Source organism: Parasteatoda tepidariorum, chromosome 8 (assembly GCF_982258835.1).
Source record: "Parasteatoda tepidariorum strain Cologne lab strain chromosome 8, Ptep-v5.0, whole genome shotgun sequence".
Taxonomy (NCBI): domain Eukaryota; kingdom Metazoa; phylum Arthropoda; class Arachnida; order Araneae; family Theridiidae; genus Parasteatoda; species Parasteatoda tepidariorum.
In genome coordinates this window covers 110355184-110380441 of record NC_141762.1, presented here as the reverse complement: position 1 = coordinate 110380441, position 25258 = coordinate 110355184, and the positions used below count along the sequence as shown (strand labels likewise).

General features: G+C 29.8%; 1 long non-coding RNA gene across 1 annotated transcript; it reads left to right on the top strand.

Annotated features, from left to right (window-relative positions):
* Positions 1 to 1133: 1133 nt before the first annotated feature.
* On the top strand, positions 1134 to 23265 carry LOC147806681 (uncharacterized). Its single transcript, XR_015428497.1, has 4 exons — positions 1134 to 1199; positions 10667 to 10714; positions 19890 to 20241; positions 23146 to 23265. It is a non-coding gene; the product is annotated as an uncharacterized LOC147806681 (long non-coding RNA).
* The last annotated feature ends 1993 nt before the right edge of the window (positions 23266 to 25258 follow it).

Below are 25258 nucleotides of genomic sequence, written 5' to 3'. Positions count from 1 at the left end.
TGAGTCTAAGAGGGCGGAATATGGCTGCTGATAAACACACAAGCTGTATTCACGTGGGTGGTATTAAAAAATCCACATGTATACTGTTTGTGAGGATTGTCTTTTTAACAAAAGTTCTTTTATTTCATAGAAGAAGTTATATTTCAGAATTAAAAAAAATCACTTTTATAGTTAAATGAAATTTTTTTTTAAAAATTATTTTAAAAAAAACTGTAAACATTATAAAGAATACACATGACCTTTTCATGATCAATTATTACGTTCGATTTTATGCTTATGTTGCCTTTCCCCTCCCTCATAAAACGCAAATGTGGTTAAATTACAAAATAATAATAATTCATTGACCTATGACCATCTAAATATTTTTTTATTATCTAAATATTTTTTTATTATTTATAATTTTATTTAGATTTAATGAAAAATATATTTATTAACTTTTTAAAAACGATATTTTGTTTAATTTAAAGCCATTAAGATCGAGTCCTAGAACGTAAAAATTATTCGATCTAAAGTTATTCAGGGTGGTCCGTTTTTTTTTTGCGCATTCTACCTAAATATAATTATAGGTTTTAAAAATTAAAAAAAAAAAAATAAAAGTTCTAAGTGTTGGTACTTCTTTTCACGGACATCTGTAGACGTCGATCCATTGACGGGGCACCTTTTGGGAATCCTCCATTAACCCATCGAAAAAAATCGTGAGCTATCTAAAAATTTTCCTCGGTTACAGCGAATTTTTGATTTAATAAACAAGAGACAGCTGGAAATTTACATAAAAAGAAAATCCTCCCAATCCTGTAAGTCAGCTTGTCTATATCTGTTTAATGTTAAATCACATGCATGCATTGTGAGGGAAAGATAAACCAATTCTTTTGCATAATAATTTTTAATTCATTTTTATTGTTCAATATACATCTTTATGAAATAATCAAGCAAGTGTTATAAGAATGCATTAAAAACTTAAGCCACCTCTTCTATGTTACTCACTTGTTTCTCTTTCTTTTGCACCATGCATATATTTGTTGTTTTTATTAAAAGTGTTTTGAATATAATTTTTTTTAATTTAATTTTGTGATTTGAAAGGCTTATTTAAGCATTGCTTACTGTTTTCTTTGTAATTTTTGCAGGAAAAGTTGTGAGCCTTAATTTTTTGGAAGGGAAGTTAGTGTGTAAATTGTATAATGTTTAGCGACCTAGTTCTGGTAAGATTTTTTCCCTTGTTTCATTCAAATTTTTGCGTGTTGCAAATTGCAACACACATTTTCTATGAAACTATTGCTTCAATACTCTTTAATGTTGTATAACACAGTTTTTTTATGTCATTTTCTGGAGTGATATAATCTATGAAATTTTATATCTAAATTATTTAAAGATAATCGAATTAATATTTTAAAAACCTCGCATTAAATTACTGAAAAGCGTATACTAATTACTAAAAAAAACATAAATTTTCATGAACACAACCGAAGTTATGAAATATGTTTTAACTGACAGCAATGAATGTAGGAAATTGCTAGCCCTCCTTAGTCCATCAGAAATTTTTATTTGCCCATTTTTATGAAACAAAATGTCCTAAACAAGTTGCAGCTAATTTCAGAAAAAATAGTGGAAAGTTTACAAGTTATATATTGATTTAATAAACAAGTGTCGGCTCTTTTTTTGACAAAAGAAATCACAAATATGAATTTTGCCATTTACAATGCCTGGTTAAGTCCTTCGTAGGAGAAAGTCACCACCATAAGATTAACCCATTTTCAAAAAGTTTTTGGATTGATAGGTTATAACTACATTTTAACATAAAAACAGGCTCAGTTTTATCTCCAATCGGTAACCCATTGTAGAAAAATATTAGTAAATTCTAGTCCGAATTGAATTTTTGTTAGTCCATCCACCAAAACATCATAGCAGGGCAAAATACACTCTAAATACATTGTCCTTAAATCTTCAAATTTGAATTTTTTCTTTAAACGTAACCCTTTGCAGTTCCCAGAATTCCTGGAATCAAAATATTCGCATTGTTAAATCACTTGCTCAAATGTAGTTTTTGGCCAAAATTGGTTTGACCTATTGTATGAACTACAAACCGGACTTCATAAAAATAGCCAAAACAAGTTTTAATTAAATTTTGAGCTAGTAACCACAATATCGAATTTGACCTCAAAATGTTATTTTTCAGTAGACGTTTTGCTAATTCAGGTAACCTACCAAAAGAGGTATGCAAAGCCATATCTTAGCTAATATTTTACTAAGAAATAAAAGTTTGAACGTACATTAGCCTTCTTCAAATGTTTACCCATCGTGGGAAATCAATAAGACACCCAAAAGTTCTAATTAATTAAAAAAAAAATTTGGCTGGCGCATGTTAATATTAACCTAGAAACCACAAGTTTTAATTTGTTTTCAAGCATTTGTCCATTGTAGGAAATAATTGCACTACCCTTAAAAAAGGTATCGTTGATAGTGACAAAGGTTCCAAATCAAACAAATTGTAGGAAATCTAATACCCATCGAAATTGTTTTGTTAGCATTACCCGTTAAAAAATAATGCCAAAAACAATTAAACTAATTTTTTGTCAAAAAACCCACAAATTTTAATTTTTACTTTAGTGGGAAAATCTTTGAATGAACTTCATTTTATTCTCAAAAATCAACTGAAATAAAATTTGCAGTGAAAAGAAATGACTCAAGTTTGACCATTTGACTTAGATTGAACACCGATTTCCTTTTTACATATTTTTTTTGATACTGTAATAATATTTATATCTTGGAATTTGTACTTGCATTTGGATATAGTCATTGAGTTAAAAATAGGAAATAGTGAGTTTTATAAGTATGTAACACACAAACGAATTAAGGCCGGAAATAGGATCAAGATTAATTAAATTAAGGGGAACGTGATCATATAACAATATGCCAATAGTTGTTTTAATGGAATTCGAAAATAAATTTAAAAAATGTAATTCATAGAAAAACGATAGTTTTATGATATCAATCTCTTTTAAGGTAAATTTTAACATATGCTTCTGAAACCTGGACCATATCTTGTACAAAGGAGGTTATGTTGGGTACCTTTGAGATTTAGGTCTTGAGAAGTATTTTTGGGGGAATTTTAAAAAAAATGATGTGTACCTTAGAAGGACAAATCTAGAGCCCTATCACTCATATAATGAGCCTGATATTACTGACTTTATTAAGCGACGAATAAAATGGGCAGGCCACTATTTCAAAATGGATGAAAATCGTACCAAAAATAGAAACTTCAATGCCAGACCTGTTGGTTCACGAAAAAAAGGCAGGCCGAATTTGAAATGGATAGATGGCTTAAAAAAAGACCTTTTGGTCTTAAAAACTAAGGACCGGAAATTCGGTTGCAGGAAAAAGCTTAGCATGGAAAAAACTTCTTCAGAAGGCCAAGACCCGCCTTGGGCTGTCGAGCCATTTATGATGACGATGAGCGTGATCATTAAATAAAAGTGGTACAATGATGTCGTTGGATAACCCAATAGGTTACAAAGTGTGAGGTTTGGATAAATTGGTATCACCAAATTTGAAATAAGGTTAAAACTAACATTAATCATGATCATAAATAAATAAGACAATGACGTGCTATAGCCAGACACAAGCTTAGTATTTTACAAGGTGAGATGTTTACAAAGTAAAGTAAAACCTGTACTCAAATCAATAACATTACTCAAAATAACAACCAATCCACAACCAAATTACTCACCGCATACCGAAATAAAAAAAATGAAAAACCATCACAAAAATGAACACAAATAAAATGGTGTATTCCCACATTCTTTTAGTTTAGCACAACATGTATTTAGAACAAATTCACAATTTTACCAGTAAAACGTATCTTTTGACACAATTTTAACAAAAAAAAGCCTTGAATTAGAAATGGGGGACAAGAGAATTTAACATAAAGCGTCGTGCATCAGAATAAGATACACGAAAAAGACAAATTTAAATGATCATTAAGATAAATGCAGAAGGAATGCTTAAATTTGAAAAGGTCTTTAATGTTAAAGAAAATTAAAGTTTTAAAAAGTAGATATTCAATTAACAGAAATGTACGATTCGAGGATTTTATTAAACTTAAAAGCAAAGAAAAAGGATGTAAAAAAAAGTTCTCTCAATTCGGACCTAAAGTGTTAAATCTTTTAAAAAAAATCGTTAATTGGTATTGATCCAAAAAAGCGAGAGACTACTAAATTTAAAGAGCGAAGAGTTTGAAAATCAGACGAATCAAATTGATTAAGCCCCCCTGAAAAAATAAATGAAGAAAAAATAAAGGCGGGTATAGAGGGGCATCTCTCCCCACAGGAAGTATAATAACCGTGATGACCAGCGAAGAGGAGAGAACAGAAAGTTAATATTCTTTATAATAAGAAAAGTGAAGTTTTGCCAAACAGGATATTTAAAAAAATTATTTGCATTTAAATCGAGAAGACAAAACCCTAATTTAAGAAAATCACTAGGGAAATTTCGCGTGAAATAAATTCTATAAATAAAAAAGAAATAAAGGTTTAAAAAATTAAAAGATAAGATTTAAATAAAAGAGTAAATTGTTAACATTTCACAAAGTGTTACTGTGACAGTAGGTGAAACATATTCATAAACTAAAATGATTTATAATAAATAAATAAAAAATCTCCCTTTCTTAACTTTGTTAATCATTGTTCAACGTAGTACCAACGTAGCCTGTCCCACTTAATACCTTCTAATGGCATTTGTGTTATTTATCTTTGCGTCCCGAACGCTAAATATGTTTATTTCACAAGTTTATTTAACAAGTTTAGCTACTTGCTGTCTATGGAATTGAACAAGAAGTTGGACTTGAGCCGTGGTGGCTCAGAGGATTGAGCACTCGCCCCTCTATAAGGTGAACTGGGTTCGAATCCCGGTGAAGGCTGGTTAATTTGAATTCCACACCCGCCTCGCACCGTCCACAGTGCTGACTTAAAATATCCTCAGTGATAGACGGATCATGGGTTAGAGTCCCCTTTGTCGCCAGGCTAACCGTGGGAGGTCTTCATGGTTTTTCTCTCCACGTAACGCAAATGAGAGTTAGTTCCATTAAAATGTCATCCATGAAGGGGAATTTCTTCCAATACTTGATCCAATAGTTCCCTTGTCTTCTGGATTGTGCTCAAAATTACAAGGCTACGGAGTTGAACATTGGCTGCCGTAAACTGAAAATTCGTACTGCTGTTTAACGACGGTTATGATATAAAATAAAAAATAAAAAGAAATCGGACTTTGAGTTCAAAATTTGGCCCATTGTAGGAAATAATTACCAGACATTTGTCAACCAGAACTTTGTTACCCACTCCACCTATAAATAGTTTAAAAAAACATTAACCCAACTGAAAATAATGACGAAAGCAGTCTTGTTAACTTTCTTGTTAAGTAAAAATTCATGATTTTAGAAGATTCAAATTTAACAACTCAGTTGGACCCTAACAGTAAATCGTAAGCCTCTGTTTGGCATCAAAAACTTTCATTAGCCAACCAACTTAAAAAAATTTCTCTTTGAAACAAAAAGATTTTAAAAAAAGTCTCACTGCGATAATGTTGGGATGGATTGGCTTAGATGTTTACTCGAAGCACACCAACTCCAAATTATTTTTTGCCAACTTGCCCAGAAAGTAAAGTAAATGCTGAACATCATTGCATTGGTCATGAAATTGTAGATCTTTGATATCTATGAGCCACTGTTCTATTGTTGCAGGAATGTTTTATTTTAACATACCCAAAAGTGTTTTTTAGCCAAAGCAGTTTATGATTGATTAAGCTAATTTTTGAACCAAAATTCTTCATAACTCTTAGCTTATTGTGAGAAATTACTATTTTGTGTTATTTCGTCAAACTTTCCACTAAGCCGTCGATCAAAAATTTAAAAAACTACACCAAAAAGAGGTCCTAACTGGGTTAAAAAAAATAGTTTGAATTTTGCAATTTAACATTAATTTCTTGTAGATAAATGTTAAGCCTTCCATTCAAAAACAGTTATCAAATTAAGAAATATTTTATAATTTTATAACGGTCGTTGAACAGCCGATCCACTTTTTTGGGTTTACGACTGCTAATGTTCAACTCCATAACCTTGTAAATTTGAACCTAATCCAGAAGACAAGGGAACTCCTGTGTAACGTAATGGGAGAAATTTGCCTTCCAGAAGGACTTTTTGAAAACCTTTCACGGTAGCCTGATGGCAAGGAGACTCTAACCCATGATCGGTCTACCACTGAGGATATTTTATGTTAGCACTGCGGTCGGTGCGAGCCAGGTGCGGAATCCGTATCGACTGGCCTTCGCTGGGAATCAAACCCCGTTCACCTCATTTGAAGGCTCTATCCCCTGAACTACCACGGCTCAAATTAAGATATAGTTAAGTTATTATCTGAAACACCATAAGCCATTTCACCAGCACCATTGTCTGCCTGAAATTAGAGTTTATTGTAGGAAGCCGTTATCCCTCCAAACAATTTTCGGTAAAAAGCAAATTCAGCCTAAATTGTAAAGTGGGCAAATATAAAATTGAATTTTGTCTTAAAATTTAACGCTTTGTAAGAAGCATTTAGATCATGTCCGCCCTCCAAACATTTTCGTTAACTCGTCGTTTAATCTAAAGTAATTTTGCCATTAGCGTACTCATTGTAAATCGTTATCCTATCAAAAAAATTATCATTAGCTTCTCCAAAGTCATCAAGTATATAAGGAAATAAGTTTTGTTATTTTTTTAACCTAATAGCAAGTCCATTATAGAAAATCGTTAAGCAAACCATTACCCCCCGAAAAATATTTTTAGTCTATTATAGTATTTACGAAGAAACGTTTTAGATCATTTCGTCGCTTTGAAACTAAATCGTTGTAACTCAAAAAAGTCAAAAAATGAGATTTTTGGGTCATTTTGTGTAAAAAAAAATCACCCTTTTAGAAAAACAACCTGTTATCTTTATAGTTCCATAAAGTTAATTTAGAGAGCAGTAAATCGTCATCGCATTCCCGCGATTAGCATTAGCGCGGAAAGTTTGAAATCACTCTCCTGAAAAACTTGCTTTTTTGAGTTACCACGGTTTAGTTTCAAAGCGACGATTTTTGATCTACAACCTGAAAGTTTGAATTTTTTGCCTTGAAATTTAAGCTATATAAGGAAAACTCACTTGTAAATTAAAGTGATTAATGGCCAATACAAGTTTTTAATTTAAAAAAACCCGAGGCTTGAATTTTGCTTTTAAACAAAATCCATAGTAGGCAATCCTTACCCCACTAAAACGTTTCGTTTAACTTAAACTTCTCTTACAATATAGCCTTGACAAAATATTGCGATTCTTTTTCCCAGAAAACGAATTTTATCTTAATTCCGATCAAAAAACACCAGTTAGAACTTTGTCTCCAATTTTAGCAAATTGTTAGCCCTTTAAAAAATTTTGTCCTCCCGTTCACCCAAACAAAATCTAATTTATCTAAAGTTTATGTAAAGTTAATTAATTTCAAGTTCATATAATTTTTCTCAAACTGCAGTATTTAAATTTTACCGAAAGCGCCAATTTTTTGTATAAAAAAATAATAATAAAAAAAACCATTATCGCACCAAAATCTTTGGTTAGCTGCCTCGCCAATAAAAAATAATAACCAAAAACAATACCCAAGCAACAATTTTACTTTGGCTCCAGTTTTGTCGTGCAATATGAAAAACAATGCAAGTGCTTCGTTACTGATTTCAATAAAAAGTGGCTTCGCAACTGTTTTCTCTCTATTGCTAATGCTATAAACGTTGAAATAGATTTTTCTAAAACTGATAAAACAAATTTCATTTTTGAAAAACATTTATTTCCGATATGTAGTTTATAATAGAAAGATGCCAAACATATCTCAACTTGAATTTTTTTTTTTTTTTGTCTTTATTAATCTTTTGAAACTAAAGTTTTTCCTTGTTTGATTATTACATTTTTTATAGTTAATATAAAAACTTGTTAAAATTGCGCAGGCTTGAAAGAAAATTTTATTTTAGGATCATTCCTTTTAAATCATTCACAAAAACAATTTTACAAGGCAGATGCGTGAGTAATTAATTTTTGCTTACAGTTTTTTTCGCTTTCAGACCTACCAAAATTCATTATAGAAATATAACTAGTAGTAAAAAAAAAATTCAGATGCCACAAAAAAAATTTTTTATTCTCGAGTGAGCTACAAGATGAGCACAAAATTATTTATAACTTAATCTTCAAAAACGAAATACATGAGACTTAAAGTAAAACAAAAGTGAAAATAAATTTTATTAAACAGATAAACTTTAAAAATAAAATTTGCAAGGTTGTTTAATATCAATTGCATTGTGGGGAGACAATTCATCTATGAAAAGGTACCCCAACATTGAAGCGAGTTAACATATCTTATATACTAGTGAATTAGAATTGTATTTATGTATTGGTAGACACACTACAGCATCACAAACGTCGGTGACAGCTAAAAGACATTTCCTTTACTTCCAAGTCTACAAAGAACATTATTATTAATCTTGATTGAAAATAAGATTCTGGACTGATGATATAGAAATAACTGAACTCAGTGGCGTGACAGCCCATAGAGAGCCAAGGCCTACTGTGCCCATCTTAATTTTCTTGACCTTGGGCTCTGGAGTGCAGGAGCAGATGTTCCGGTTAGGGGGTCAGCCGAGCACGAAACCCCCAGTGTTTAGTTTCCATGGTACTCATTCATCAATCCTACTGAAGGGATGAAAGGCTGAGTCAACCTTGCCCGGCCCAAGGATCGAACCAAGGACCTGTGGCTCCACTCAGCCACCGGGCGTCATGATATAGAAATAGCCCCCAAAAATTCAATGGGTAGTTTTGTCATTCAGATATAAAAATGAACTAAATTCCAATTTCCACTTGAGTAAGGTTGAAAGTTTAGTCTGGAGAAGTTTGAAATTTGAAAGCGAAACAATTGCCTTAAAACCTCCAACTATAAGACTTGTTTCAGATTTAAAGAATTTTTTTAATATTCATGACTATAGTTCTATTTTTCTTCGACTCAATCTCTTCATATTAATAAAATAGATTTTTCAATTATTCTGTTAATTGATTAATAAAATTGAATATTAATTTCTGATATTAATTAATAACTTAATTTATCAATTATTCATATAATTTAGTAATAAGTATATATCATGTTTCCTTAGTAAATAAGAGAAGTAGGTATTCTATAAATCATCTCGATAAAAATTAACATTCTGGCTCTTTTTTTTCTGAAGAATCTGGCTGAAAATAAATATTAAAACAAAAAAAAAAAAAAAATGAAATACGTTTGGCAAAATTACTATATAAAAAGTCGCATCTATTGGACCAAGATCCAAAAAAAGTGCATCATGATGAATGTGATATTAAATATACTAAATTACCAAAAAGAAACAAAAAAAATTTATTATTTAAAGAAAATCATTTGTAAAAATAAATAAATCGACACGATTGTACTATCTTTTTAAACTGTTTTGATATCAAGTTCGTAAAGTATTAAAATTTCATATAATAATAGCAAAAACAAATGCAACTAAAAGAATAAATTTTGCTGTAGAAACAATGAATTTGCATGAATAACATCCCATTCTGATTTCATTCAAATTTAGCAGCTCAAATGGACCACTTAAAAAAAAAAGAGAGAGAGAAAGTGAGATAACTCTGCATAGCTTTTGTTCTAATGATCGGATTTATGAAAACTAATGTGTCGGTCTTAACAGCTCAAAAGGGTGAACTCAAGAGCTAACTAATTAATGCTAACAATTGACTAATTAATATATATTACTAAATTATGTTATAGAATCGGAGACAATACATTCCCTCTGAACTTTTTTCAAATTTTCAGTGAATTTTTTAACAACTTTCATTAAATTTTACTAAGATTTTTTTTAAACTACTATCTTAAAATACTAAAAATGCAGACAATCAAACATAAAATTTTCTAAATTAAAATTTATTTTCACTAAGATTCAACTTTCTTGAAAATGAGATTATTATTTGAGTACAAAACATGTAATTAATTTATAGGTATATGCATGCATAATAAAGTACATTAATTAAAAGCTTGTAAAAGTATAATTTACTTACGAATAATAATGAGAAATAAATTGCTTGCTTGATTTACTTATAATTTCCATCCAATCAGTTCTTAAAATTGAGCCCTTGGAGGGTATAAAAATAATTCACATTAGTAATACAAATCTATAATAACAATATCTATTATGAAACTGCGCAGAATTGATGCAGTTTTAATAGGTACCAAATAGACTAATAAAATACACTGTACCATTAGTATTTTTGCTACCTATTAAAACTACACCAATTACCATAATACCGGCAGTGCTTATTACCACATTTAATGAAACATTGACGTTAATAAAAGTACCCTCTTGTGATTAACTATTTCTGCTGATTTCCATAACAGTAGACGGTTTTAGACTTTGTCCTAAGGAGAGTTCTTTATGTAGACAAACTATAAGTTACTGTCTCGTTTTTCCCTGCTCTTATGATCTTTTGCACCATGCACACTTACATTTTGTAAAATATAAGTATCATTAATTTTTTAATGAATTTTTTTATTGAATTTTATGGTTTGAAATGCCTATGACCATATTTATGCATTATTTTATTTGCAATTTTTACAGAACAAGTTGCGGCCTTCTTTTCTGATAATGTGATACTCCATAATTCAGGTAAGAATTTTATTCTCATGTTCCATAAATTTTAAGATCTAAACCTGTTTCCATAAAAAATTCAATTTTAACTTCTCAATTAGGATTCAAAAACACTTTTAGTTTTTTTTCTAGTTACAGTAATACTATTTATACTATATAAAACCCTTAATAACTTTGCTAGTTCTTTTTGCTAGCTTTCTTTCTCCGCTCAAAACAACAGATTTCAGAACACGTGGAATATTTTCTTAAACTTTGATTCCAATAAACTTGAATTTTGATGTACACAATCTTTTTCACTTTCCTTAACTTCAAAAGAGCTTTTTTTATCCATAGTGGAAAAATACCATCAAGAAAATTTTTCGCTTTTATGCATGCATGCAATTTTCTTACTTTTAACAAAAGTAAAAAGTACGTATTTTTACACGCTGGTCATTAAATGTCCCCCTGTCCAATGCCCATCAAGCAACAAGGGATATGCTTAAATAACTACCATTTGATCAGTTGTGAAAATCTCTTTGAAAAAGCTTTTTCCGAATCTGTAGAATTGATTTAACTCCTACCCCCTTGTAAATTTTATTTTATAACCGTCGTTGGACATTCGACCCAATTTTAGGGATTTACGACTACTAATGTTCAACTCCGTAGCCTTGTCATTTTGAACTCAATCCAGAAGACAAGGGAATTGCTGGATCAAGTATGGGGAGAAATTTGCCTTCGTGAAGTATTTTTTGATTTAACTAGTCCACATTTTCGTTTCAAAGAGGGGAAAACACGAAAACCTCCCACGGTTAGACTGTCGGCTAGGGTCTAATCCATGATCCATCTACCACTGATCATATTTTACGTCGGCACTATGATCTGTGCGAGACGGATGCGAAATTCGTATTGATCAGCCATCGCTAGGGTTCGAACCCAACACTTTATCCCCAGAGCCACCACGACTCCCCTTTGTAAATTGGTGAGAACAAAGAAAAAATACATCCACAGAGGGCCAAGATGAGGAATCCTTATAATAAATACTAAGGAGACGTCTATTGTTTGACAACTATTTTAAAGCCATCAAACAATTTAAGATTGAATACACCCCATTCCTTTCTGGAAAATAAAAACAGATGTGAGATGTATGTTTAAAGATGCATGTAGTTAATATCGTTACAGTTTGAAAATTTAAAAAAGAAAAATTTGAATTTTTATTTTATCCTGAAAAGTAAGAATGACTACGTAATCTTTTTTCTAAACATTTATATAAATGCATTGAGTGTTACCCGATTTGTTTACATCCGTCAGATATGTTAAAATTTGTTACAACTATAAGTTTCTTAAAATATTAATACAACAGTAAAACAATTTTTTTTTGCAATTGCGCATGCCATATTCAGTTAAAAGTATTATAATTTTTGTTAATTTTTTACTATTAAGTTGAAAAAATGTGAAAAAAACTTCGTACTGAAAAAACCTTTGGTTTAGTAGATTTGAAAACATTTTTTTTTTTAATTTTTTGCTAAAATAGATTTATTAAAATTGTGTTTGAAAATTTAATATAATACAAATATAAGTATTTTTTGAAATTAAAAATATTACATAATTTTTAAAATAATTTGATACCAATTGCAATCTCTTCTGAAAATATTTTTATTTATCCTTGGAATTACTCCATGCATGTTGGGATTTTAATGTTTGGATTAGGTTTAAAAATTGCACTCCATCGAGCCTTTATGACAAATCAATTTTAAATATGGACATTGGTAAATCAAAAATAAATGCAATTAAATAGTGTCGTTGTTCATTATTTTGCTGTTGAAATTATCTTAATGATAACAGCAACTAATGTTGAAATTTCAAATTTTTCGTTCTATGCATTGAAATTTCTTGTGAAAATATTAAGTAATTTAGTGTTTATTACATGCCAATGGCCCTGTTAATTAGGCTAAGAAGAATTTATTTTTGCTTCATTCATAACTTAATAGATTTCCAGCTTTATCGCTGTTATTTTTCTAGAAAGTTTAGCAAGAAACGCATCATCAAACTTTCATATTGGTTTTACATTTAGTCACCGAAATACTCTTCAAAATCTCTTGTTATATCTTGAATCGTATATTCAAAATTTGATATCTCAAAAACTATTCGAGCGCTTTTGTTCGATTTTTGTATTGAAATTTGATAAATTAAAGTTATCAAATTAGTTTATTGATAATTTAAAATTAGATACTTTAAAATTATGTAAGGTTTTTTTTATGCCTCAGAAATCAAGTTTTTTTCGGTTATTACTTAATAAAATAATAAATATTTATCAGATATTATTTTTTATCCTGAATTATCTTCCGATAATTAAATTTTATAGGTTAAGACATAAACTTTTAAGATTGAGTCCTAAGAATCCAGAAAAAAATATCCGATCATTAGATCATACGTTATTCAGGATGTCCACTCTTTATTTTGCACATTGTATAAATTTAGAAAAGTAGTAAAAACACTAGCTGTTATTTTAATCGCTATTTTGATTTTTTTCGAAATTTTCTTTGCAATACAATTTAAACAGCGTTGAGCGCCTCAATATTTTTAAAAAAAAATTTCATAAGAAAGCTTAATTTTTTTTTGATGAATATCGCAATTAATATTTTTTACAATCGCTTTTTTATTTAATGATTAAAAAATGAACCAAAATAGGCAGTTATACTTCATTAGTAATTGCTATAATCCGTATTACCAAAAGCAAATTATTAGTTTACAGATCAACCTGACTAAAATTTTTGTCTTGCCCACAAAATAATATAACATAACAAGAGCAAACTGTTAAAGATTTTGTTCTTAAAATGACAAATTTGAATTTTGCCATCAAATGATAAACCCAAAGGCAGTAAACCTTTTCTTCCACCACAAATAGTGTTTCCGAAATGCTTGTCCATTTTAAGCATTAGTTAGTAGAGTAGCTATAAAAGTTAGCCTTTTCTAAAAAAGTCCAAGCGGATTTTATTCAGGAAGCAGTCTTTTATTTAAAAAAAAAGCTGACTTTTATTGGATAGTTTTAATTTTATTTTTATATTATTTTTCTAAACCAATGTGTGTGGAGCCGTGATAGTTCAGGGCATAGAGCGTTTGCCTTCCAATGAGGTGATTCAATGAGGTGAAATCCCGATTGCTGGTCGATATTAATTCCGCATCCTTCTTGCATCGACGTATGTGCTGACGTAAAATATCCTCAGAGGTAGTAGGATCATGGGTTAGGGTCCCCTTGCAGTCAGATTAACCGTGGAGGGTTTTCGTGATTCTCTTCTCTTAATAACGCAAATGCGGGTTAGTTCCATCAAATTAGTCACCCAGGAAGACAAATTTCTCCCAATACTTGAGCCAGGAGTGCCCTTGTCGTTTGGATTGGGTTCAAAATGACAAGGCTACGGAGTTGAACATTAGCAGTCTTGGGTTGGCGATTCAACGACGGTTATAAATAAATGAATGAATAAACCTGTGTGTATAAACGTATTGTGCCTTGTATTTAAATTAAATTTATTGATTGCTGTTCAGTAAAAACTACAAAATTTTTTTTTATTATAATATAATACTTAATGATATCTAATGCTGCAGTTCGTAAATAATACATGTTAAAATATTATGTTATAATAGATAATGTGACAGAAGCAATCACTATTTTACCCACTGCAAGTTGTATGAAGATTTAATAGATACTTTCATGTCTTCAAGCTGTAGAAGTTTAAATTTTAATTGAACTTGGTTTTTAAAAATATATGAATAATTTAAGTTTTTATTAAATTATAAATATCAAGTACGTGGTGCAAAAAAATCGAACCACTCTGAATAACTTTTTATCCATTTATTGGATTTTGATGTTCAAAGACGCAAACTAAATGTTTTCCAGGAGTGAGTTCAAACAAGGTAATTTGTGCGGACGATATTTTAAGTTCTAGATAATCTGTAGATTTTTCCATCGAATTTTAGATAGTTAGTTAAACGTTATGCCAGGAAAAAGTTTCGTATGCTAAGCACCAAAAAGGGGGAAAACATAGCTTAAATAAATTTAAATAAGGTTTTGACATCAAACTTCAAAAGGTTGAATTTTACTACTAAATTTAAGGCTGTAGTTCTATATCATTAGCAATATATATATATATATATATATATATATATATATATATAATCTTATACCAAATAATTACTGCAAAACAGCGTTTTGTTAAGTTTTTAAAAATTCTGCAACTTTTTGAAGTGAAGTTTAACATTTGACCACAAAGGCCTAGATTATATGAGAACATCGTAAGTTATAACAACCCTTAAAACTTTTTATCAGTCAGCTAGCTTACCACAATAAGAAAAGAGTCCCGATGTCTCAGTGAGTCAGGAACTGAACTATCTTTGGGAAAAACGGTGTTTGGCTGCTTCATGAAACCCATACAGATTCAGGTCGATTTCCATTCGATCGTCTGCGGAAAGGGCGATCTGTGTTGAATGCTGACTAAATTGCCACTATCGTGCCTTGGTCTACGAAATAGCTAACCATTGACCTCCATCCCCCCTCAGCCAAGAACAATTTTGTCTATAGCAGAAATGCTTGCTTCTAACCTGCTTACATGCATTTTTGAAACCATAACAGCTTTTATAGCTGATTAAGTTTATTTTTTTAATCTGATTTTGTTTCGAACTGTTAGGTCATGTAATATTAATCTCATACATTGATCCGCCGAAAGTTTTCGTCAGCGCACCCATAAAAAAAAAGCTTTAGCAAGAAGTTTAAAGTAAGTTTTCTCCAGGAAAGCATAATTTTGAATTTTTCTCAATGCGTTTACCGATTCCTTTTGTTTTATAACCGGCATCAGACAGCCGATCTATTTTTGAGTTAATGTCTACCAATGTCCAACTGCCTAGCCTTGTAACTTTGAGAACATCCCAGAAGACAGGGGGAACTCTTTGATCAAGAGTATTGACATAAACTAGCCTTCGTGAAGGATTTTTCTTATGGAGTAGAATACAAGAAATGCGAAGCATGAAAAGAAAAACCCCGAAAGCCTCTCACACTAAGTACAAGGGAGTTCGAACCCATCTACCAACAAGGATATTTTACGTCACCACAGTCGTCAGTAAAAGCCAGGAGTAGAATTCTTAACGATCAGCCACCTGTGGAATTTGAGCCAAGGTCACCCTTTTGGGAGGAAAAGCCCTCTATCCCCTGAATCAGCGAGACTTATTGTCTAAATGCATAATTTTATCCATTGTAGGTAGCAAGCTTCAACAAAAAAGAATGTGATATAAAATTGTTTTTACATTTACAAAATCCGAAACAAAGCGTAACCCATATTAATCGTTAGCTGCCTTTCTCTCACAGAAATATTTTCGTTAACTCATTGCTCAAACTAAAATTGTAGCCAAAGCAAGATCTGCAGAATTTTTGACAAGTTATAATTTTGTCTCCAATCATCAGACTGTTGTGTGAAATAGTTTTCAACATGCCAAAAAAAAAATAGATTATGACTGAAACTAGCTTTACTTTTTTAACGATAACTAAAAGATTAAATTTTACCTCCAAACGCTGGTTTATAGTAGAAAAATTTAACCTGCGATAGACAACCTATTGTAACAAAAATATCGTTGTGGTTATTTTTTCCTAATTTTTCATAGATATTCCTTACATTTAAATACTATTATAACTGTTAAAACTGAATCAGTAATCTAACGAAGGAATTAGCTTAACTCACTTGCTATTTTCGTTAGCTCAGCAACAACAACAAATTATTGTTGAAACAATATTTAAAGAATTTTTACTACTAGTTATTTTCAAATAACTTATAAATGTATAACCTAAAATGGCTTAAGCACAGATGTCTGATGGATAACTATGATAGACGTAATATGGCTAAAATATGCGGTGGACCTTAAGAGACGTCTACGAAACAATTGTCTAAAAACGTCTCTTAGAAGGATTCTCGTAGTCGAAATTTAGCCGTAGGATTGAAGCAAAATGAATAACTTGATGAATAAACACATTTAATAACTCCTATTAACAATTTATACAATATGAGTTTTAGTTAAATTCAGCATCAAATATTTATGCGTACAGCAACAAAAAGAAAAAACTCGCCAAAAAGCAATTCTAAAATAAGGAATGAAAATGAATGTTAAAAATTGCTACCTTTTTTCTAGGTTCGCATAAACAATACTTATTTTTTACGTAAGTTCAAATGACTTGCTTTAGTTCATTTTATGTTCTCATGGCAACGATTGCTTTTGGTGTTCTAAAAGTTTAAATGTTTAAAGTAAGTTATGCTACTGAATCCAAGATTTTTTTTGAATTAAATGTGATAAATAATTAATTTACTGGAATAATTTATTTGAGAAGCATCATTTGAGCCAAAATACCGTTTCATTGAGTTATCTCCTTGAAATTAATTTTGAAAAGTAAGTGTTTAGTATCTGTTGGTCTATATTTGTAGTATACGTCTATATTTGTAGTATAAACTCGAACACAATCTCGAAAATTATTTCCTAAAGTTTACAGTGATTTTGATAAAGAAGAGTCTAATGTATACAGTGATGACAATGATAATTTCAACAAGAGATTGATAATTTGATAATTTCAACATTGATTTGATAATTTCAACCCTCACAAGGTTAGATCATTATAGGCTATCGTTAATCTATCAAAACTTTCTGTTTTTTCGAACGTTAAAAAAATGACCAAATCAAGTTATCGAATTGCTGATTATTTTACTAGCTAGAATTTAGCTAGAATTTTGATTCAAACGTTAACAAATTCTGGAGCATCGTTATGCACTCGTCAAAAAGTAGTGAAACTGAGGTTTCGGTTGATTCATAATCTAAAAACCATTAGTTTGAACTTTGTCTCCAAAATGTTAGCCTATTGTAGAAAATTATTAGCTCACCAAATATTTTCGTTTGCCTAAATATGGCCATTTCGTAAGTAAAAGAAAATTATGGCCATTTCTCAAATATACGGTGATGAATTTGAAATCGTTGGCAGTTAAATTCTTTTAAAATATCCATCTGTCCGTGATAAATGATATTGGTTCAATTAGATTATTAAATAAGAGCAATAGGAAACTAACACATATTCCTCGATTGAAAAAAACGAAGAAATATTTTGAAAACTTTTTTTAAATTTCAGTATTAGTATTTATTCGCTTTTAGCTTTATTACTTTCGCATGTCATTCATAATTCATGCATTTGTCACCTCTGCGTTAAGCTGCTTGAAAGTATTGATTCCCCAATATGGAGAGAAAAAAACTAATTTGTGCGAAACCATCTCATTTTTTTTTAACTCGGCAAGTGATTCATTTGTCGTGTAGGAATGAACAGAAGAAAGAAACCGACAGTCAATGCTAAACAAGTAAACCTCTTTCATGAGAAAAACCAATTTGGCAGAGACAAGAAAATGACCTGACTGCGAAACATCAACTCAAAAAAGAAACTAAAAGAATACTTTGATAGAATTAGTGTTATGCAAAGAGTAAATCTAAAAGAGTCACCAAATAGTATGATTGATGATAAAGCTATCCATACATCATTGAAACTGAATCAGAAAAGATTTCGAGGAAAATTAAAACTCTTACAAATAAAGGTTAAGCTGAAAACATTAAGAACCATACGTAATTTTCATCATCGAATCAAAGAGTACGAGTATAAGTGCAAAAGGGTAAAAATATACTTGAGGGTGTCCCTTGGCGAAATTGGGATCTTATGTTTGGTGCCATTTCTATTTGAGCGGAACACCGTGGTAACAGGAATGACTGCCAAAACATAATGATTTTTCAATAAAATACTGAAAGATTTCAACAAAACATCGAATAAAGCTTGCAATGAACCCAATGTAAGCAAAATTAATAAATCCAATAAAAAGGATTTTGAATCGAAGCAAAAATTAATGGAGTAGTCGCAGAAAGAAACGAAAAAAAACAACTCACTTCTTCATTAAGCTTAAATATTCTCAGATTTAGGTGCACAGAATTATCTAATAACAGTTGGATATTATCTATATTTATCATGAATAGAATCTGTGTATCTCCATTGCCACATAAATTCGACGAAATACGAATCGAAAATGGCGTCTATAATACCGGACTAGAGGTGACATTTTTTTCCTAAATCTCTTTAATGACTGCCCACATACCTTCGATCTTATTGACCAGATTCAAAAGTAACCTTACCAGCCGGTATCCAAAGTAGAACTAACGGACCTCTGAAATTACATGCCGTTGAACATTTAAAAATAACGCTAAATTCTTAACCAATCAGAATCACGATTGGGTTTCAATATCGCCCAGCTTAGCGATCGATCGCGATCACAACTTGGCGAGAATCAAGGGGCACCCTCAAATATTGTCTACCCAAAACTATTGTACTTGAAAATTGAAAAACATTGGTGTTAAACGAATTTAATTGTAGAGAAAAGTGATTGTGTTTCTAAATAATATTTTTAAGTTATGTATATAAATAATTAAAAAGATTGTTGGATCTAATTTTGTGAAGTTTAAAACTGTTAAGTACTATTTTGTTTGGCTTCAAAACTAATCAGGATAAGATAAAACAAAGCATTTTGATTTTATAAAAAAAAAAGATCTAATTAGCTTCAGTCTTTAGAAATGGTTATATGTTTGTAAATAGGTGCTTTCGTTGTTTATATTTCTTGTGAAGTTAAATTATGGTATTTATTTACATTCTAATCTTTTATTGAATATTTTAATTTGATATCTAAATTGAGGTGCAAATGAATTGTTTACCATTGCTTACTGCTTGAGCCTAAAAATAATTTAGTAGAAACTTTAGTTCAACTTAAGTTTTAAAAGTGATATGTTTTAATTGCATCATAATGCATTGGTTTCAACCTAAATTTTGGAGAAGTATGTTCATAAATAAGTTCATAAATAACTGTTTTTTTTCCTCTGGAAAAGTTCTTCAAAGGGGAGAGGAGTTATTCAGTCTAAAAAAAAATCTGGCTAACACAAGCATGAAACAAAAAAACACTTAAAAAGATTACACAAAATAAAAGAGCAACAGAATTTATGGAACATCAGAAAGGTTATGTATTTAAGATTCATACAAACCGGTTACATGTTTTTCCATTTATTTTGCTTACGGGTTTTTTTTAAATATAATTTAGTTGATGTGTGTTTGAATGAGTTGTTATAAAAAAGAGCTGTTTATTTAATGTAGTTTGATTCGTTACAGTACCCGTACTGATCTGCACGCCTTCCAAGGTCCTTCAGTAATTGGAACCCGCTATTGTACCAAGGTTCTTCTTCCTCAAGAGCGTCTTTTTAGAGGTGCTGTGAATGCATCTTCAAGGACGATAATGTTTACACCTTTTCGTACAGTGGCTGTCACAGAGCTGTTTGAGAGAGAAGATATTGGACGCATGGAATGGCCGACGAGGTCCCCGGATTTTAAGGCGATTGAACATGAACACGTGTGGGACACAATACAGCAGGATTGGCAGCAATTTCTCAAAAGCTTCTCAACAACCTGGTCCTCATCATGTGCAGACGATGCCAATCCTGCATAGATGTGATCATTACTGAAGGTTAGAATTTTCTTGTCAATCCCGTGTAACATTGACGTTTCGGTCATTTGTATAATTCTGTTTTTAGCTTTTTTTCAAGTACCTTATTGTTCCTGTGAATTACATTTTTTTTTTTCGGCAAGTTGTTTACTCCCCCTTATTCTTCAGAATTCTATGGGATGATTTTTATCAATTTTTAGTACTGCTGTTCAAACTTACGTTCTAAAGACCGCTTCGTCCTTAATTTTTGCACACCAGCATAATATAGTTTTATGAATACCGGAAATCATATAATTCAGATGTTGTAAAACGATGAGACCTGTCCTATTGAAAGATAATTTTAGAATGGTCAGACTTGAACTAACCGGGAGAATGCGAGAATATATCTTTTTTTTTAATTTCAAAATAAAAATTCAAAAGAATAGAATCTCTTATTCAAAATAAATAATTAAAAAAGTATCGCAGTGCACTAGGAAATTTCGTAACTCCGTAAAGTTTAGATTGAAAAAGTTTTATTCAATTTTTGACTAAAACAACTTCTAGCCAACTTTTGATGAATTTGAACAATTTTTGAAGCTATGTGTGTTTGTAAGACAGCGCTTCTTCAGGGGATAGCACTTCTTCTCCAATTGCAAGTCTTTGTTTACTTGAAGTTATATTTCCAATAAGTCATTGAATGCTTTTTTGAAAGTTTTTATGAAATGTTCAGCAACAGTTAATAATGTGTACCACACTAAAACATTAAACAGTGATGAATCTTACAGGTTTCTCTCTTTCTTCAAACTTCAACAGCACAATTAACATAGGGAATTTCCGCCATATGTAGATGTATGGCAGATTTAAAGTGGACCTTGCAGAATATCCACACTGGTTGCTTTAATGTTGTAAATGATTGAATTTAGAACTCCCAACTTTCCATCAGAGTGTGTAATTTCCATTTGCTGTTGAAAACAATCAGTTTTTTCATAGTAGATTTCTTGAAGATGAAGAGCTGTAGCTGAAATTATAAGAGAAAGTAAAATAAACTTTACAACGAAAAAACCAAATTTAAAACTATTATTAAACACTGTATTTTTATTTGAAACTTAAATTATTTAATTTGAAAATGTTTTTTAAAAATTTGTAATATCCTTTACAATATAATTCAATGGGTAAATTCCGGCATCAATACCTTCGTCAAAAAATCTCGGTAGCTCCACACAAGAAACAAAAAACCGGAGATTAACTGAAAGAGTTTAGCTCATAAACACTCCCAAGCAACCTATCACATATTTAAAAAAAATTCTTCTCTCTTGATTTACGAATGAACTAAAATTAATTATGAATTTTTAATTTTGTAGGATTTTGAAAATTCTGAATAAAATGCGTGTCATCTTCACAAATTTCTATAATGAAAACGTCGATTAATATGGAGACGTAAATATAAAGAATATATTTTTTCTTAACTTTGGACACCCTCTCTCTCCTCCTCGCCAAAAATAAGTAAATCTTATGATTGCGTAAGAAAGTAACAACGCGCCATCTAATTTTGACTTTTCCTAAAGTATTCCAATTTTGGGCTTAAATAAACAATGTAACTTTGCTAAAACGAAAATAAGCAGGTATTTTAATTGATTTTTTAAGAACTTTAAGAAGAACATTTTTTAGGAACTTTTGCTGATTTTCAGAAATGTTTAAAAATGGTGACATAAAAGTAATTCTTGTCAAACTTTTCCCTTATTCATACTTAATTTTAGTTTGTAGTGCTGTTATTATTATTTGCTTCGTACTTTTAAATTTACATTATTATTTTATAAAAGTCATTTGTGAAAACATTATACACAGAGTTCTCCCTAGGAATAAAAAAGGTGCATTCTCACAGAAAAGTGCTTAGAGTTTTGAAAAGGCACTCACTTTACACTGTAAAAATGTGTAATATTATGTAGTAACTGAATTTGATCCTCAACAATTTTCCTCTTATACTATTTAAAAAATTTACCCTCTTATATTATTTTGTGTGTATATATTTTAAAAAGTAATTCTCACTCCTTAACAAAATAAGACAAAAATTTGTAGTTTATAAGAAAAATCATTAATTAAAGGCATGCTAAAAAAATCACTATGCATATTTTCTTAAAGCAAATTGAAAACTAAATGATTAATGATAAACAACTTGAAAAAAACTTTTGATTAACAACTTTTTTCGATAATTTAAGCTCAAAATTAAGAGGAAATAAATATTTAACGAAACCTTTTTCTTTTTCAAAATTTTTTCAATACATTTTTTTAAAAAAAAAGGTATTGAAAAAATAACTTTAAAAATCGTTAAAAAATTCATCAATTATACCCTCCAAAAGAAAAGAGAAACTTATAAAAATTTAACCAGTTGCAAAAATTATCCTGACAAAAGTAATCAGAATTAAACCTATGTATACAGATAATTTTACCTATGTAAAATTATTGTTTAAACAGTGGACAGTGTTTTTAAGCGATGATGGCTTATTATTATAAAAGGTCAAAGAGGGCACATGAAAGGATAGGTAGGGCAGGGTGCCCTTCTAAAAAGATTTAGGGGGCTGTATACATAAAAGTATACTTTAAAATGACTAATAAATGACTTCCTCATCCTTAAAATTTTGATGATCATTTGATTTTTATATTTATTTATTTTTGAAACACAAATTTTACTGACTATGCTAAAGTGTTTTAGTTTAAATAGAATTATTTATATTTAGCATTTATGCTTGTAAACGTGAACTATTCCATTAAAAAATATTTGAATATTTCTAAATTTTCAAATGTTTAAATTTATTGATATTGTAATTAAAAAACTATTTTTAGTTTAAATTTTATGTTTTTGTATTCTTGTAATAATACCGTATTTCCAATGCATTCTAACTTGCAAGCTATGTTTTCTTAGTTTTCTTCTTTTATCTTTTTGCAAAGATTAACAACGAAGAATATGGAGAAGCTCTTGCTCAGACCTGTAATTTAGATACTGATCTTGTGTACCAGCGTCAGTGGAAAAAAAGCCAGCTACTGTTGAGACTGATCATGATTATTTGGTAAGACTGGTATAATTTACCTTCAAATTGTTTCTCTATTTAACACATTATAAAGTATTTATCATTATGTTTTACAGGAATCGTCGTTGAACAATAAGGTTTTTAATCCAGAATGTATAAATCTAGCATTTCAGTACAAGGTACTCTTCTAAGGATGTATATCAGCTTTCTCTCTTTCAGAAAACTTGATCGGTTAAGAAGTTTTAAAGAGCGCAGAAAAAAGTTTTTCATTGGATCATAACAGCTTGAGGTTATGCTAAAAAATAGAATTAGTGAAGACATTAATGTTGTATGCTAAAATTGCACATTTTAACTGACTGTAGATGAGTCGAACAGTTGCAGCACAAAATCTATGCAACTTTTTTACTGTTTCCTCTGCTCAGTGACTCTTTCAGGGTTAGCTGTTTTTTAAACCACAGTTTAAACTCAACTTTTGTTTTAAAAGACACCAAAATTAGTTTTTTTATGGAAATAATTTGAAATAAGTGATAATATAAGTAACTTAATTTTCTATTACTTATAAAAATACTTTAATTTAAATTTCATCTAATGAAAAAATAGTAAGTATTCCAAATATATTTTTTATAATGAGCTAATTACGAATATAAGTTTAATGAACAATTGTGATTTCTTAATTTTTACGTATTATTGCTCTATAACAAAAATATTTTTATAAAATAAGTTTACGTGTGTAAATTTAAAGCTAAGTAATAATGCTTCTAAAACGTCTTAAAATAATACAGACCATGAACAACTGCATGTTCTGATAGTTTTTAAAATTATTTAGGAAATGTAGTAATAGAATGAGTTAAATTTTGTTTCAATCTTGCTAAATAATTCATTTGGATTCTACAATCCAAGGGAAAGAGTTCCTTTTCTGAATTTTATGTTTTTCATTTTTCAGATTTTTTAAAAATTTTCTGTTACCAGTCTAAACAAATTTTTATCGTATGTATGCTGTATTATTTTATTTATGATTCTAATATTTTCAAAATACAATGCTTATATAAAAGAGTATAATTCAGGAAGAGTGAAAAATATTTCAAATTAATTTATATTACCAGTATATATTTTTTTAATATATTATTTATAAGCATTGTTATGGTTAAAGCTTGATTGTGCTAAAAATAATTTTCAAAAAAGCAGTTTATTCTTTATTTATCATTAGTGCTAAAACTTACTTATTGCTTCAGTATTTAACATTTATGCTACTGTGACGTTAATAATAATTAATGCTTATTAAGCCATAAAGCATTAAAATGCAGTTAATTAATAATGCTTAATAAGTAATGTTCAAGAGTAACATTTTCATCAAACTCACTCACATGAGGAACTCATTCTTTTATATACATTATTAATATAATACCTTGATATCAAATTTCTATATGTTTAGTTGAACTGTAATGTCATTAAAATTTTGATTGAGTTATAATAATTTAAAAATTTGGTTTTTTTGTTCTTCGTTCTCTTGACTTTTCTTGATGCTTGTAATTTATAATGCATGATTAAATTTTAGATAGTTAAAAAGAGGTTAATAAAAACCTTATCATGCTTCAAAATTTGTTAGTTTTCCAAGTTTTTAATGAACAAGAACAGTGTATTGATAAACATATATTATTTAATATTATATTATTTGGCAAATAAATTATTTACTTTGGATTTAAAAAATGTTTTATAATACTGCTATTGTTAATAAATTTTGGTTAAAGTCTTTTGCACTTTAACTGATCTAAAAATTAATTTTTGTTGAGAATGTGAGATAATTTTACAAAAAATATATAGTTACATCTCCTACAATAGTTTTTAAATTAAAAAAGGTTTCTAAACACAGATTTTTGGCACGAGTATTTTATTTCTCATTGTTCAGTCATCATTGTTTTATTAATGTTTTCAAAATAACAGTTTCAATAATTGCATTTGTAGAGTAAAATCAAAAAGCGATCCTGGGTTCTCGATGGATGCCTAGAAAGAGTGTCGGAGAATTTTGAAGCTGC